The sequence below is a fragment of the Protopterus annectens genome, chromosome 14.part0, assembly GCF_019279795.1.
Source record: "Protopterus annectens isolate FY-2018-M chromosome 14.part0, PAN1.0, whole genome shotgun sequence".
Lineage (NCBI taxonomy): Eukaryota > Metazoa > Chordata > Ceratodontiformes > Protopteridae > Protopterus > Protopterus annectens.
The window spans coordinates 1,008,861,795-1,008,878,707 of record NC_056748.1 but is presented as its reverse complement, the minus strand read 5'-3'; the positions used below and the strand labels follow the sequence as shown (position 1 = coordinate 1,008,878,707).

The 16,913-nt window shown below is 44.0% G+C and overlaps 1 protein-coding gene across 1 annotated transcript in view; it reads right to left on the bottom strand.

Annotated features, from left to right (window-relative positions):
• Positions 1-710: 710 nt before the first annotated feature.
• The window catches only part of PWWP2B (PWWP domain containing 2B), a 136,975-nt gene continuing 120,772 nt past the window's right edge, over positions 711-16,913 (bottom strand). Inside the window, exon 3 of the mRNA XM_044056817.1 lies at positions 711-1,177. The gene's annotated coding sequence lies outside the window, so the exon portion shown is untranslated. The remainder of the gene's footprint in view (positions 1,178-16,913) is intronic.

Sequence of the window (16,913 nt, the reverse complement as noted above, 5' to 3'; positions counted from 1 at the left end):
GCTGAAATACAGTCAAGCTGCTTTCTGACTGGGCTGATACTTTTGCGACATAGCTGCATTCATTACTTCTGATAGCTGCACTCATTACTTCTGATTGCTGCACTCATTACTTCTGATGGCTGCACTGCAAACAACTTCGATCCTGGCCTTGGGGTGAACAAAATCTGGTTGACTCATGTGATGGAGTCATATTCCCAATTTTCATCTCTGTAACACAAAATCAGCTTACATTAGTATTTTCATCAAGTGTTTAAGAATGCACCAGCTGCCATGAAAAGGTGATGAAGCCATATGTAGTGATGCGCTTTTTTTTTGTACACCAGTCAAGAGAGAACATGATGAAACTTGAAAGCTGTAAAAAGTCAAATACTTTGAAAATAAAGGTCAGCTGCTGTGTAAACCCGGTTAAAGACAGACTCTTATAATGCTGCTTGTAAGAGACTGAAATTGTACTACTTTGTCAGTTCTGTTGAATAAACTACAAAAGGCTTTACTGGTTTACAAAAGTAACTGATGGCAAGTAATAACACCTGAAATGTTACAGGTTAAGCTACTCAAATGCTGTTCATATTGATGGTGTGATAAAGGTGTTCAGCATATTTTAATCTACATGCTTTTACTTAAAAGGCCTACAAGCCAAAAAGCTCCTAGGTAATGTTGTAGTAGTGCTAATAGCAAAACTAAAATTGAACAAAATGGAGTACAATGTGTGACTGATACCAGAAATGATGTTTATTGACATTTGCTACAGAGGATGTAAGAAATGCAAAGGTGAGGCCATTTGATTGTGGCATCAAGAAAATTTTGTATAAAGGAGTAATTTTCTTTTCATTACAAGTTTATTAAAACTAGTAAAAATAGCAGTAGCTGCTAAAGTTGTTACTCCTGTCACTGATGCAGTCCACACTGCGACCCAAGCAAGAATACTTCAGCTATGGTAGTGGCTACAGCCATCATTCAGTTACATCCTTTTTCAAGCATCTATTCAGCACTACAAGTCAAGTCGGTCTCAGGCTAGCACATCATCTGGGGCTCACTAAAATCACCCAGGTCTGAATACGCACCCATGGGTTACCAGCCTCCTGCTGCTCTCTCATGTTCCTCCTAACTCTGGGCTAAGCCATACGTCCTCATGCTGCATCATTCAACCTCCTCTGCCAGTAGATGAAAAGCCACCCTTTAAAACAGAAAAATAAGTATAAATGTTTGGATTCATGAAAAAAGAATTAAAATGAACACAAACTCAACAGGAAACAGCTGCATTAAGGAACATGGGACAAATACTACCAAACACAAGCTCACAAAAATAAAAAAAACAAACATCTTGTTTAAAGAGAACATTCCTTCAGAAACATAACTGCAAAACTACATACATTTATCAACCTGAGCACAACTACCAATTTAAATTCTCCATAAATGGAAGGAAAAAAGAAGTCATGTACTCACCATAACGTTCCATCTGAGTAGTTGTACTTTGTCTTCAACCTGTGGGTTTCGGATTCACATCGGATCTGACACAGCCGCATTTTCCAACTATGGATCTGAGCTCCAGACTCCTCCCCTTACCCATAATGCTCCCAGTCTCCCTTCAGATAGAGTTTGCTGCCTAAAAGGCATCATATACCTGACCCAATATCGCATTATCATAATAGGAATCTCCATGACACTCCCAGTCCTGGTTAGAGACAAGGGCCATGCACTTTATACAAAGCTAAACACAGACTGCATCCATAAGGTCAGGGGGAAGGTTGAAGACAAATTCAGTACAACTCCTCAGATGGAACGTTATTGTGAGTACATAACTTCTTTATCTGAAATAGTTTACTCCATTTCATCTTCAACCTGCGAGGCAGAGTCCCCAGCTACCATCATTTTCTGGGTGGCCTTTATGGAAGGATATTCCAGAGCACAGCAGAGCCAAAGGATGCGCTGTTCCGAGACAATATCCAACTTGTAATGAGAATTGATGGTATGAGATGAGGACCACGTAGCTGCCGAGCAGATATCATCCAGAAACACCCTAAACCAGAAGGCAGCTGACATAGCCATAGATCGGGTGGAATGCGTCTTCACTTGTCCTAGCAGGGACCTACCTTTCACCTCGTAGGCTCGAGCAACGCACAAGGAAATACAGCGAGCGATTGTTACCTTGGAAACTGGCCTGCCTAAAAAAGATTTAGCATAAGACACGAATAGCTGGTCAGATTTGCGAAAGGGTTTCATCCTATGTAAATAAAATCTCAGTTGTTTATGAACATCAAGCAGCAGCAACTTGTATTCCCCTTTGTTCTGGAAGTTGGGGAAGAAAAGTGGTAAATTTATCGTCTGGTTAATATTGGCTTCCGAGGCCACCTTAGAAAGAAAGGATGGATTAGTACACGACACTATCGTTGTGAAAGATCATGTAAGGCACCTTAATAGAAAGAGCTTGAAGCTCTGACACACTTCTGGCCGAGGTAATGGCCACCAAGAAATCAGTTTTCCATGTTAAAAACTGTAGATCAACCAATGCTGCAGGTTCGAAGGGTGCAGAAGCCAATGCCTGTAACAACAAAGTAAGATCCCACGGAGGCGTAGGGTCCTTAACTGAAGGTCTAAGTACAAAGATTCCCCTTAAGGAAAGTCTTACAAAGTTTGGAAGAAGCCAGGGAAGACATTCACCCCCACGTGGAAATTAGAGATAGCTGCCAGTTGCACCTTAACTGTGGAAGAACTAGCACCCTGATGCAAGATGCTGGCTAAAAAAACTAAGACCGCTGAAAGAAGAGTCGTGAAACGATCCAAAGCCCGCTGAGTGGCCCATATGGAAAAACGTCTCCATTTACTATGATACACCTTTCTAGTGGAGGATCTGTGAGCCAACACCAAAATTTACAGGGATAACAATCCAGGAATCCTGATAATCATGGGAAATGGAACAGCCAAGCTGTGAGCGTCAGACTGTTCAGATCTGGATGAGGGATCTCTGAGGGATGAGAAAAAAGATCCAGAACTGGATCCGACGACCATAGAGGAACAACCAGGTGAGACCACAGTGAGGGGAACCAAACCTGGTGATGCCAGAATGGGGATATGAGGATAACCATGCTCCCCAGCCTTCAAGCTTTCTGAAGAACCTTGGACATAAGCAGAAGTGGAGTAAGCACAGGGGAGACTGGGAGGCCAAGCATGAACCAGTGCGTCTCTGGGGGCTTCCCCCTCTGGGGGGTTCAGAGCAAAAAACTCACTGCATTTCAGGTTGGAAGGAGATGCAAAGAGATTGCAGCAAGGCTGACCCCACTTTAGAAAGATCTGTTCTGCTACTGAAGGATTCAGAGACCACTCGTAAGTCATCAGGATCTATCTACTGAGCCTGTCCACTAGAATGCTGGACAGCCCCAGAATGTGTGTTGCTACTAGAAAGCAGCTGGTGGAGATCACCCATTCTCACACTCTCATGGCTTCTTGACAGATGGGATAAGATCTGGTCCCCCTTTGTTTGTTGATGTACCAGACTACTGACATACTGTCTTGTCTGAACAGCAATCGTCCCTAGATGAAGATGGGCATGATGTGCCTGCAATGTCAGAAGAACCGCCCCCGTCTCTAGAACGTTGGTATGCAACTCTGTCTCGGAGGGGGACCACATGCCTTGGACCGTCCTTCCTGAGCAGTGCCCCCCCCCCTCGTTGGGAGGAGCCTGTGGTCACCGTGGTTTTGTGGAAAACAGGGTGAAAGGAACATCCCTTGAGGATATCCGGAGACTGAATCCACACTGATGGGAGCCCCTGAATGCCCTTGAGATTCTCACCGGAAAGGTGAGAGGAAGGTCTAACAGGGTCCACAAGTGTCCACTGAAGAACTCTCATATGAAGGCAAGCCAAGGGCAGGAGAGTGATTTGTGGCCACCATGGAACCTAATGCCCTGAGAACCGCTGCGGCTGTGGGGACTTGAGCATGAAGTATTTGTAAGACATGCAATCTTCAACTGTGTATCCAGTCTGGGGTAAGAAAAACCCTCATCTGAAGAGTGTCCAAACTTGCCACAATAATGTCCAGAATCTAGACTGGCTCTAGAGAAGATTTGTTCACACTGATGGTAATACCCAGATTGTTCATTAACTGGATGAAGTAATCCCTGGCCTGACACATTAGATGCTCTGAGGGGGCATCGTCCAGGTATGGAAAGACCTGAATACCCTGGAGCCTCAGATGAGCCGCTACAACTGCCATCACTTTGGTAAATACCCTGGGGGCTGTAGTGAGACCAAAGGGAAGGGCTCTGAACTGGTAGTGATCGTTTCCCAGCCAGAAGCGAAGAAACCTCCGGGAGCGCTTGTCCATTTTGATGTGGTAGTACACATCCTGGAGCTCGATCGAGAACATCCAGTCTGTGGCCTGCAGAAAGGGCAGGCTAGATCGAAGTGTGACCATCCGGAATTTTGTCTTGGTTACTGACAGGTTCAATGTGGACATATCCCAAGATAGGTCTGAGGTCCCCCATTTTACTAAAAAGAACCTGGAATAAAATGCTGGATCCGGACTGGTCTGCAAGGACCAGTTGGATGACTAGCGCTGATTCCCCTCGTTGTGCAGGTGGGACGTCTGGGAGGAGTTTGTTCGGATGGGGATGTTCCTTGAATGGAACGAAATATTCTCTGGATAGGACTTTGCAACACCCAGCGATCTTTCGTAATGGACTCCCATGCCTTTGGGTGCAGCGACAGACAACCCCCGACTGCCTCAAGAGATGAGCAGTCGGGCAACCCCTCAGGACTATCCTAAAAGGGTTCTCGGGAACCAAAGTTCCTAAGACCCCCTCTGCCTCTCGGGCGGCATCTGTTCTGACCCCCTCTGCCTCTGGGGGACAGAGAATCCTGAGCATCCTGGGAAAATACCAGAGACTTCCAGAACCACATCAGAGAAATCCCTTCAGTATCAGTTTATCCTGCCTGTCCTAAGTGCCCTGGGGTTGAAATCAGCGCAAATAGGACAGGGGGACTCTAGGTGATCTGCACAGAGGCAAACCATGCACAGAGTGTGGCCATCTGCCGGGGATAGCTTACGGCCACACACTGTGCATTTCCTAAACCCTGCCTTAGGGGCTTCTGTCATTCTCGCTGATTCCTGGAAAAGGATCTTTGAGGAGAGGAGAAGCAGATCCCAATGGCAGACAGTGTCTTCCCATCTTTCTCGCTCCGTACCAGAGTCGCTTTCACAGACTTCCAGAAAAGGGAAGAACCATCATAGGGGGCTTTGGTGAAAGACACCTTGAAGGGCTACAAAAAATGACATAACTGGAGCCAGGCATGACGCCTGATAGCAATGTCTATTCCAGCTGCCCTTGCGGCTCCCTCTGTAGCATGATTCAGCAGTCACATGGACGTGTTGGCAACCACTGGCGGTTCAGACGCAGAAGGTCTTTTTGTCCTCCGCCGACATGGACTCTGGAGTAGATGCTGCAATTTCCTTCACTAGATTTCTCTGGAATCTAATGACATGTGCCATATAGTTCAGTGCCCTCACAGAGGTAGTCGCTGAAGCATACATTCTCTTCCCAAAATGATCCATCGCTCTATTCTCGATCGGGGGATGAACCGTGGAGCTCTCCTGAGTAAGCTCCTTCTTGTTGGCAGCCGCCACCATCATTGCATCTACCAGGGACCCTTTGTTCCAATGCGCCCTGACAGGGGACTCAATGCTTTGTTGGGGTGTTTAAGGATGGGCTGTACAGTGTCAGTCTCCTTCCATGCCCTAGATGTTATCAAATCCACGAGTGGATCAGCAGGAGGGGACACCCAAGAGGTAGATGGGCCTGAGCAGAATCCCTCCAGGAACACGGACTTGTCTGAGGTCAGTTTGGGGGCTGACCACCCCCACCTCAGGCAAAGGAGCTCCATAATGTCACCAAAGGAGACATGAAGGGGTGACCTTGGGGAACCTTCCCCTTCATCCAAGTCCATGTCTTCTGTGAGGGACTCTGGTGGAGAGTCCAAGTGCCTCCTTTTACATTTACGTTTGTGGGGTACCTCCTCAGGGGGGGCTCTCTGAAGAGGACTCACAAACCTCTTGATGTTCCACCGGAACTTCCTGGGGCATAGCGACCACGGGCTGTATCGAGAAGGCAAGATGGTCGGAACCGCACTCAGAGACAAGGAGGTCTGGGCAGAGTCCAAGGACGAAATGGTCAGAGGCCTCGACACAGAGAACACTCCACCACGTCGAATGCAGAGCGGGAGCAAACCTCTTGGGATGTACTGGTGGGAACCGTCCCCCTCTGACCCGACAGGGGAATTTGAGCCGAACCTCCAGGAGCCGAGATGCCAAGTGGGATGCTCCTCTCCGAAGCGCTCGGATCCGACCTCGAGCCTGCGTCTCCAGGAGCCTGGATCCACATCCCCATCAAATCCGACAAGCTCAAGGCAATGGCCGGCATCAAGGTACATGGTACCGTCAGTGCTGACCCCTCGACCCCAAGAACTCCAAAACTGCCGGTCGGATCAGAGAAGGAGTTATTGGTCGGAATAAAGGTTGCAAGGAGCCCCCTACAGAGGGAGAGGGTGCTGGCAAGACCATCTGGAGCTGGGTGTGGATAAATCTCTGCATCATCCTGTCCATTTCCGCTTCACTGAGAATTCAGGTGGAACGGGAGGACACCACCGAAACTGGTCTGGAGAGCCAGTGGGGAGAAGTCCTTATTGGGGACCAGCTACACGTCTCCTCGGGCTTGGGGGAGAACCTGAGGTAGCATAAACTAGGAGATCCAGGCCTAGTCGCAGGCATAACTTTTGGTGGCAGACCATCAGAGCGCTCAGGGGACCGCTTGCGGAAATGGTCTTTCTTGGCCTTGTCCCCATCCCCGGACCTCTTGGCAGGAGTCCCAGAGGTCAGGGAAGAGGAAGTAGAAGCAGCAGTTGCTGCTATCCCTGCTGGAAAAGAAGGGATGGTAGTTGAAGGGGTTGAAACCAGCGAAAATAGGAAAGGGGGACTTGAGGTGATTTGCACCGAGGCAAACCATGCACAGAGTGTGGCCATCTGCCGGGGATAGCTTACAGCCACACACTGTGCATTTCCTAAACCCTGCCTTAGAGGCTTCTGTCATACCAAACAGGTGCAAAAGGCACGCGTGCTCTTCAGATAGAAAAGGAGAGAAGAAAGTTTTTTTTTTAAATATCTGATGCAGAAGCGTGTGAAAGTAAAGGATGTAAGGAAGGAAACAAGTCAGAGATAAAAAAAAAAAAAAAAAAAAAAAAAACAACAGTTTTGTCCACTTACGTGACCCACTAGCTGGAGCTCAGAAACCAGACTTGTAACGACTATGGTGGCAAATGAGATCTGAAGGGAGACGGGGCATTATGGGTAAGGGGAGGAGTCTGGAGCTTGGACCCACAGCTGGATAATGTGGCCATGTTGGATCCGATGTGGATTTGAAACCCACAGGATGAAGATCAAATGAAGTAAACTATTTCAGATCAAGAAAATCATTTACTAGTCCTTAAAGGACTGAACAAAGACAGTGAGGTTTTCACTAAATCTAAGTTAGCAGTATTATGCTTCACTGTATAACTGCTTCTCATAGGGTGATGTTTCTGTAAGCACTCCATTTTACACTGCTCTGATATGTAGACATGTGAAATGGGCAAGGATATGTCAAAATCTTTAGGCCAAAAAAAAAAAAACTCCCCTGGCAAATTCTAAACTTGCTGTTAAAATGGCATCAGGAGAAATGAGACATACTTTTAACTTTGGAACAAACATTCAGTCAGGGGAAGTGTACTTAATGAGAAACCTTGAAAAGTACTTGTGACTTAAAGTAGAGTTCTTTGAGCACAATCACCATAGAAAGTAGATGTCACACTACAAGAATTACTGCTATAGTAGTACCTTTATGCACAGAATAAAAACTGAGTGCATATTTCTTTCCAGGCAGGCATGCACAGATTTTCAGATGTCCCCATGACAAAGCTCAATTCCCTCCTTTTCCAAGATGTTAGTCTGAGCTACTGCTAAAAGAAGTAACTTATTTTTTGTTGTTAAAAGCTTCCTTCACAGTGTGCACTGTCTAAGGGCCATCCCTTTGTAACCCCCACCCCCAAATCACTGGTCTGTAAAGAAATCCTTTGCAGGCTCTCTGAGATGTGCAAAATGACGAGTTCTTTAGTTTAGGAGGCACTGTGAATTAAGTAAAGTAGGGCCTGCCCCAGGATTTTCCAGTACTGGCAGTTTCCTGCTGAAATTTCATAACTCCAATCCACAGAATATAATGTAACTGACATTTAGTAAATGTCCGAGGTTTCAATACGATGTAGTACTCATTTCACGGAGATCTTGATGGAGTCACAATATCAGGGATACATAGGCTGTTCCTCCCACCATGGGTGCAAGTGGACAAAGCCTACCATGCAAAAATTCTCCACAGATGTTAACAAGAATTTGTGGCTAGTTGTCTGAAATCAGATTATTTTTTTTTACTGTGTCAGGGCTGACAAGATTACATCTTCCACTTTTACTAATAGTATGAACTGAAACAGACAAGAGTAGTAGAGGGTGACAAAAAGGATATACCCTTACCTTTCCCCTTTAGATGTTATAGTATTCCTCCTGACAGTCCTACGGTCCGCACATTTTCTACTAGTCAGCTGCCTTCTTCCCCTGCATATTATCCATGACAGCATCCTTAAAATACTGGTGAAGGAAGACAAAAGCCTCTAGTGCAGAAATGACCCCTTACACTTTTAACATTTAGCATTATGATGTACTTCGACCATCACATGGCTCACTGATGCAGTCAAACCCTTATCTTTACCCATGGAAAAAGTACTAAAGCAGCTGTCTATCCTCAGGCAAGGAGATACTCCTATCATGCTTTGCAGGAGAGAGATTACAGACCATGCCCTGCTATTAGACTAACATACTGCCGGCAGTTATACAAATGGGTGTTAACAGTTGCCCAAAAATACTTTCTGAAGACGCATGGCTCTGACCTGTCTTCCCAGTGTTTTAGAAATGTTTACATAACAGATGGTGATGCAATTTGATTAGGGTAAAACACGTGTGTGTGTACTTTAATTATGACAATGTTGACAAAATACAAGTACACAACTGTAATGCATTCAGAAACAAAATAGACAAATAATATTATGAGTTCAAACAAAAATCTGAAAAAATTATTTTGTTCATCACCTAACCTTGTTGTTTAACATTTTAAATTGGTCATCTATATCATAACGCAATTTACTTTGGAATTATGAGTAAAAGCTCTCAAAATTAGACATTTTTATTTGTTTACAGGAAAAGGGGAAAAAGCTTCAGAAACCCAGGAAGTAAATAATCAGAAAAAATATGAGAGAAAACACAATAACAGCAGCAAAACACAAGAAAGAAAAGTGCATTAAAATCTTGTGCAAAGAATGAAAACTGCAGCAATGTAAAATTAAAAAAGTCTTTACACTAAGCAGAATGATCAGGTAATGTAAACTAAGTGAAGAGATAAAGTAAAACCTTACATTAAAATATCTTCCAGCTGCATAGTTAAATGCACTATATAAAATAAATGTCACACACCACACCTCTCAACCTCTCAGTGTAAGAAATCTGGACAAAGCCATAAAGAATGGCGGGGGGAACAAAGGCCCATAAATAGGGACAGCATTTAAATAATGCTCCTATAAACACAGAAAGTTTCTAGGATAATAGGTTTTGCACAATTTTGTATTCTCTTTAGGATATAAAGTCTGAAACTCAAATGTCTGTCATTAGTTAGTTTAGTGATTTCAGTCTTCAATGATTAGACAGAAAACCACAAGTTCATAGGTTCCTGGGATGACACTAGGCTATTGGCCCAGAGGCCCTTATAAGCCTAGCCAAGAATTTTGCCTATGTTCCCTTTCCGCTGTCCAGCAGGGACACAGGTGGGATCCCAGGGGTGTATTTTCTGTTTTCCATCCAGTCGTCCAGATTCCTCTTAGAGGGCTAGATAGGCACTCTGCTTAATATGGAGAGGGAGTCTATTCTACAGATGGGGGAGTCTTTGGGACACAAATCTCTCTCGCCAACAAGTTCTATTAAATGTCACAGACAAGGTTAAGGCCTTCCGTGCAGGTTGCTTGAGTGAAGTTTGTCTTACAGATATGCAGCAACTCCATCACAGCTGGGTCACCTCTGAGCAGTCTGTATGAGACTGAGTAAAGGGACAGGCTATTAGCCTTACTGTATAGGATAAGTGTTAGATTCTGGATTTTCCTGGTCAGGAACCTCTGTGGTCTCTCCAACTGCTGCATGTGTTTGGCAAGGTACATGCTGAAGGGGGCATTGTACTCTATAATGGGTCTGATAAAGGAGGAGTACAGGGATGTTATGACCTCCTTGTTCCTAGATAAAATACCCTTATTTATGAGGTGGGCCATGTAGAAAGCCTTCATACAACTGAGGCAATGTGCTGGTCAAAAATGAGGTTACTATCAAACTGGGTGCTCAAGTCCCTCACAACTGATTGCGTGCTTAGTACATTGTTATTAATGTGATAATTAGTGGGGATGCCATTTTCCCCAAAGGGGATAATGACGCATTTCTTGGCATTCAGTTTGAGGACATGCTTCTGACACCAGTCATTAGTTTGGGTAATGCCCTCTTGGAGGATGTTCACATCACTAGAGGAATTTAAGACACCGCCCAGCTTGCAGTCATCTGCAAATTTGGTCAACCACAGACCACTGGTTTTGGCTTGCATCTCAGAAAAGTACATCCCAAACAGTAGAGGCTCCAAGACCAATCCGTAGGATACACCACTCATTACGAGTCTACTACTAGAGGTGGCTTGTGGGTTCCATCAGTGAGCCAGTTAGCTACCCATATGATAACATATGGGTTGATGCCTAGCTAGGAGAGTTTATCTATCATGCCTGAGTGGGGAACAGTGTCAAAGGCTTTAGCTAGGAATCAAGGTAGGCGGTGTGCACGGTCTTCAACTCATCCGTGGCTTTGATGACGGTTTCGAAGAAGTCGACCAAGTATAACAGGCAAGAGCTTCTTTTGACAAAACTAAACTGTATGGGGTCAAGTGTTTGGAGGTTGCCAGATCAGGCTAGTTAGGCGGGTGGGCCTACAATTGCTTGGGTAAGTGAACGCTCCACCTTTGTGTAGAGGGATGACCGTGTCTGTCCTCCATTTTTCATGTTGGTAATTTTGTGCTCATGACTTTGCCTAAAAAAGGCACTATGGGGGAGGCAAGAGTCTTTGCCAGAAGCCTGAAGCCCAGGGGAGACAGATGAAGGCCATCTCTGGCAAAGCATCGTGGTGTGTCGATCATGTTCTTCCAGGCAGTCAGGTACTGGATCCCCTTGGAATGACAGCAGAAACTAAGCCAACTGTTAAAGTCAATCATTTTCTGTTTGTATTGAGGCATCATTCTGGGCGATGGTACGATGCTGCTCGAGGCTAGGGACATACCTGCCTGGGACACATTTAGTGAGCTCAATCATGTCTCTCTTCATTTAGTCCAGAGAGGTACGTCTCAAGTCATTCACACCAACATGGACTATGACAGAGTCATTAAATTACCTGTTAAGAGATTTGAGTACGTGCATGGCATGGCAGATTCTAGCACCTGACAAACAACTTACTGGGACTTTCTTCTGGTCTATCCTGGTGAAGGGAACATCTGTCTCTGTCATAAGAGTCTCCTAGGACTAGTATGCTGGGATTGTGACTAGGCCTTAGAAGCGGTGAGACACAGACGTGTGTACTGTGTGTGATGCCTGGTGCTGTGGGCTGTGATGTACGTCTGTGCCTTTGCTTCAGAGGTCTCTTGTTTAGGTATGTTTTTGTCGAGAACCCCTACATTATGTAGTAGTGTGTTGTACAGATGTGGGTGGTGTTATGGGGTGTGGTGTTCATAGTGTTTGTGCAGACAACCTTCTCAGTGCCAGATGTACTGGCTCATAACTGAGACAGCAAGGATTCTTGGTTCTTAATGTAATTGCATCTCTCACATATTGTGTTCCTAGGTGGTAGTGGACTAGTGGTAGAGGGTTGTCTGTGTACATAAGGCAGTTGCTACACTGTCTCAGTATGCCCATGTCAACCAGAGTAGCAGGAGAAACCATGGGAAATCATCCGGCCATGGTTATCAGAATCTGAGGAAGAGAGGTCAGGGATAGTACAGTGGGTACTATCTGAGGAGAGTACCTATAGGTGTGAGTAGGGCTGGATAAAAATCAATATGTAGCTGCAGGCGAGGGCCTCACACAGGAGTGCAAGTAAGGGGAAAATATAACTGAGATACCTCCCAAAGGGTTAAAACAGCACAGCAGTGGTGCACAATAGGCAAACAAGCACAAATCCATGCAAATGTGGGGTTTAAATACCACAACAATGAAAGTAAAATAGAAACACTGGAATTGACCAATCAACCCTTGTCCCTGAGCTCTTAGCTCAGCACCCTTTGCCAGACCCGTCCACTTACTCCCAGTAAGTGCAGGCAGGCCCTGGCCAACACAAGATGGCGTAGCAGGAAAAACACAGAAATTACAAAAAAGGATCTGGACACAGCAAAACCTGTAACCAGACAATGTTAAAGATATTTAAACTTTGTTTAGGTCGATTTAACACAGGAAAACAGATACACACTTAAATATAACAGTAGCAAACGAGCAAATTGATTTAAACAAATTAACCAATTAACTAATAAAAAAGCTCAAAACTGAGCCCCGTTCCAACAGTCTTCAAATCAATCAGACAAGTTCTAAATGCACACTCCTGCCACTAGGATGCAGGGGAACCCTCTCCAAAAAAATGGCACGGACTAGTGCTCAAGTTATACGAAAAGAGCTAGATTTAGCAGGTCTGAATCTAGTTCATAGGCGTGTACTAGGCTAATGGCCCTGGAGCCTTTACAAGCCTAGCTCCAGAAAATTGCCCAGGCACCGTGCCACCCGATGTTAGATCACAGTGTAGTCTATGCTACAGCAAACAAGGCGCACCAATTTCAGAAAGAAACAGTTCAAATAAGCAGGCACAATAAGCCTTCAACCAGCAATCCCAGCTCAGAAGGTCAAAATCTACCCTTTCCTCCTACAACTGTGCAGACCACAAACCTTCTTAATGTAAAATAACCGGCCTGAAGCTCAAGTGCTTAAACCAGAACTAAGACACTTTTAGAATAACAGGCACTAAGCTTTCAACCAGCAATTTGCAACTTGGAAAGATGTAAGCTACCTCTCCTGCTACAACAGTGTACACCACAAAACCTTCTCAATGTAAAAACTGGTCTGAAGCCCACCAAAAGGCTTAGAATAACAGTTCCAATTTAATCAGGCTACTAACAAGCAGTAATAAATGCAACTGAGTACTTTTAAGAACAAGCAGCAAAAGCAAAATACAGTAATAAAGTAGGAACATAAATACAGATGAATAAAGTGCAATTTCTTTTTGGGTTAAGTTGGAAGGGATGAAACACGATAATTCAAGGTTGAGAACCTAAGTGGGTGGCCTTCCCAAACGATCACTCTACTCAGTAGAATAAGCTGATGAGATGGAACTGGGAGGAGTATCCAAAATGAGATTTATAGCAGGGGCAGGCAGCTCAAAAGCCACCAAATTTAAAAACAGAAGGACTGGGAGAGTGGCAGGGGTAACTCTTAAAACTCCAACAGAACAGAAAACTTAAAACAAAACAAAATGTAATACTAGAATAAGATACAAAATAGAAGTGATCAAACTTTAAATAAAGAGCTTCAAATCAAAATTAAATGCAGAGATAAATAATATTCAGAGCAATCACCACAATTTTTATGAGGAATACACCAAAATTACGATGCAAAAATCTGGACATTCTGCACAAATCTGCACAGTTGAGAGGTAGGTTGACGCACACTAAACTTGCACTGAACAGCTCAAAGCTGACTAAATAACTGAGGGGGCCCAATTCACACTTGTACTTCCACTTTTTTGTCAACAGCTATTCTTATTCTTATCATTTACTTTATTTAGCTATTTGATGCCACAGAAACTTCAAATTGTTTTCCATTTCTCGATTGTAAAAGCTGACACAGCTTTCCTCCCACAGTTTTAACACTACACTTCTAACCTTTATAGATTCTATCAATAAAGCTACATATAAAGACACAAACCAGTTTCCTCCTTATTTATAGACTTGTCCAATGCCTTCAACAGAGTTTGTCACAGCACACTTTTAAGTCAAATGTCCTCACTAGGTCCCATCTCAGCTCACCAGTCCATTGTTCAAAAGCCACTTCTCTGACAGATGACAGAAAAATGGCACTCCACCCTCTCCATACCTCCCAGTCACCACTGGTGTACCACAAGGCTCTACACAGGGTCCCCTCATTTTAACATTCTCACCAACACCCTCCACAGATTCACACCACTAGCCTCCCAAACACAATACACACATGACTCCACATCAGACAACCTGGCACATTTCCAATAATTACTCAGGAAACATTAACGGCCACTAAAACGTGGCTCTGTAGCTTAACTCATGTTCAGTGCCCACCCCCCGGCAAATAATACTAAATTTGCAGCACATACCCCTTTCAGACCCCACCAATGTATAGCACTAAGAAGCCTAAATTAATTAGAACTACCACTTTAAGTAACCTACACACAGCTTCCTGTCATCTATGAAGTTATCCAGCAGCCATATGCTTGTCTGGCACTAAATACCATTCTACACAAAATACAGCCGTGTAAGATGAACTCACTACAATAATACATGTTCGAACGATCACTGCTACAGCAGACAGACCAACAGGTTTCAATAGAGTACAAAGAATGAAATAAGCCCCGACAGATAGTAACATAAGGAAGCCCTGACTGAAAGAAAAGATTTCAGTGCATCATTGTTTAAAGTAAATAGCCACCAAAAGGAGGACTTCCAAGACAGATATCTGAAATGGAATCTTCCATCTCAAGCGAGAGTCAACTTCATAAGCACAGAATATCCTTTTTTTTGGGGGGGGGGCATCTTAAAGGAATTTTAAGAAAAAAAAATGTACCCCACAAATGCCTTACATACCTTTTGAGGAAATGAGCGACTGATTCTTGCCCAATATGAAAATTACAAATGGATGCCATATATACCTTAACAGAGAAGCATAATGTGTTAGAACTAATGAAGTGTAAATGTCAGAATACGTTACTGCTGCTATAGTAACTCTTGGAATGTCTCCCAAAGAAGGCCTGATGGATGGCTTGACTTTCAGAGTTTGGCACACGTGCCCTCCCAGTCAGGAGGATACCTTTTCCACCTAGGCATCAGGATGTCAGTATAAGAAAATCCATGTAATCTCTGGTTCTTTCTTGCCTTGGTAATGTTGCTTTGTATAGTCTGAAGCCAAAGCACAGACTGTACTGGTGAAAAATACCCAGACAGGCAAGTCCAATGAGAGAACCTCCAAACTGCCTCTCCAGGTTCTAGGCCAACCCAAAGTGGGAAGCAGAGAATCAGGGTGGGCAGGAAGAAGAGTGACTAGGGTAACCACTGCAACACAGAAGCCTCATGGAAAAAAGAAAAGGGAGGTGAAAGACAGGACAAGTACTTATCAGAGAACATACGCCAACATCTACAACTGTGGTAAGCTCCTAACACAACTGTTACACTGCTTTCATCACATAGTTCACTGTATAGCAACTCATGGAAAGATTCACAACATTAAGCAGAGGCGCGGGTTTTAGAAGCCACCAACAGAATGCATCTAAGATTAGGGTAGGGTTTGCCACGGCCAATCTCCACATTACAGGGTTTGGAGAAGGTGATGCCGATTACCCGGTAGCTGCTAATACGAATAATTGAGCAATTACCTCACCTTAGGAAGGAAGTATTGGTTATGGTGACCCAACAGGAAAACGTCATGATGTTCCCCAGGAACATTTTTGCAATGAAAGCAGTAACAGTGTGCTAGCCATTTGGAAATGGTAGATTTTCTAACATGCTTCCCTTCCCTTGACAAATGAAATGAAAATTCTTCAAGCTTTACTTCTTTTGTGCAACTAAAATTTGGATTGCCTGTGCAAACCCAAAGAGTGTAAACCCCCCTCCCCAAAAAGAATTGTTTTGGTGTGATAAACCACAAAGAAAACTGGATTACTTGATGACAGTTCTATCACTACACCCAGCCAGAAGGAAGTGACACCAGATAAAATGACCCTTAATTCTGTGGATGAGGATAGGTGGTTCTTTGCACATGATGGCGTTCAAGGTTTGAAAAATTTTCTTATTGCAACCAAAAGACAGTTATATTTCATGGAGTGGGGTAGTTCAAAAGGTGGCAAGTTTAGTTTCTCTGGAATGTATATGGGGTCCCATGGTGGAACACAGGGCTCCCTTTCAGTAAAGGGATACCTTAAGGAACACAGTGGGGTTCCCAAGGCACACAAGCTGAAATGGCACAAACAGGTACATTCACCGAGACAAACAGGCACTTACACCATCTGGGAGATATTATTTGATCACAATGTATGACATACCACAAATTAACGAAGTAAGCAGGCTACCAAAAGTTAAAAAGCAAAATGTGTAATTCCACATTAAGTTTATACTGTACATAGCTCATTGCTCATGACTTCATGAAACACATTGTTCTACTTGTTTTACAAAATACTTCCCAAGTAGAATCCACTGGGTCTACTTTAAAGTTGTTTTCAAGAAAGCTAAGGGGAAAACTATGTTTAAACATGCACTACTCTAATGGGAACCAGTACCAAGTCACAATCTTCTACCAGATTAGCAATGAAAAAAAATAAAAAAACAGAGATTCAGAAATAGTACATAATACTGCTTAGACTTACTGTAGCAAATCATTCATATCTTCAACTGTGAAAACATTTTACAGCAAGCTTAAGACAAACATAGTCACCTAAGTAAGTAGGCCCACAGAAGGCGCTTTTCAGGTATGACACACTCCCACCTTTTC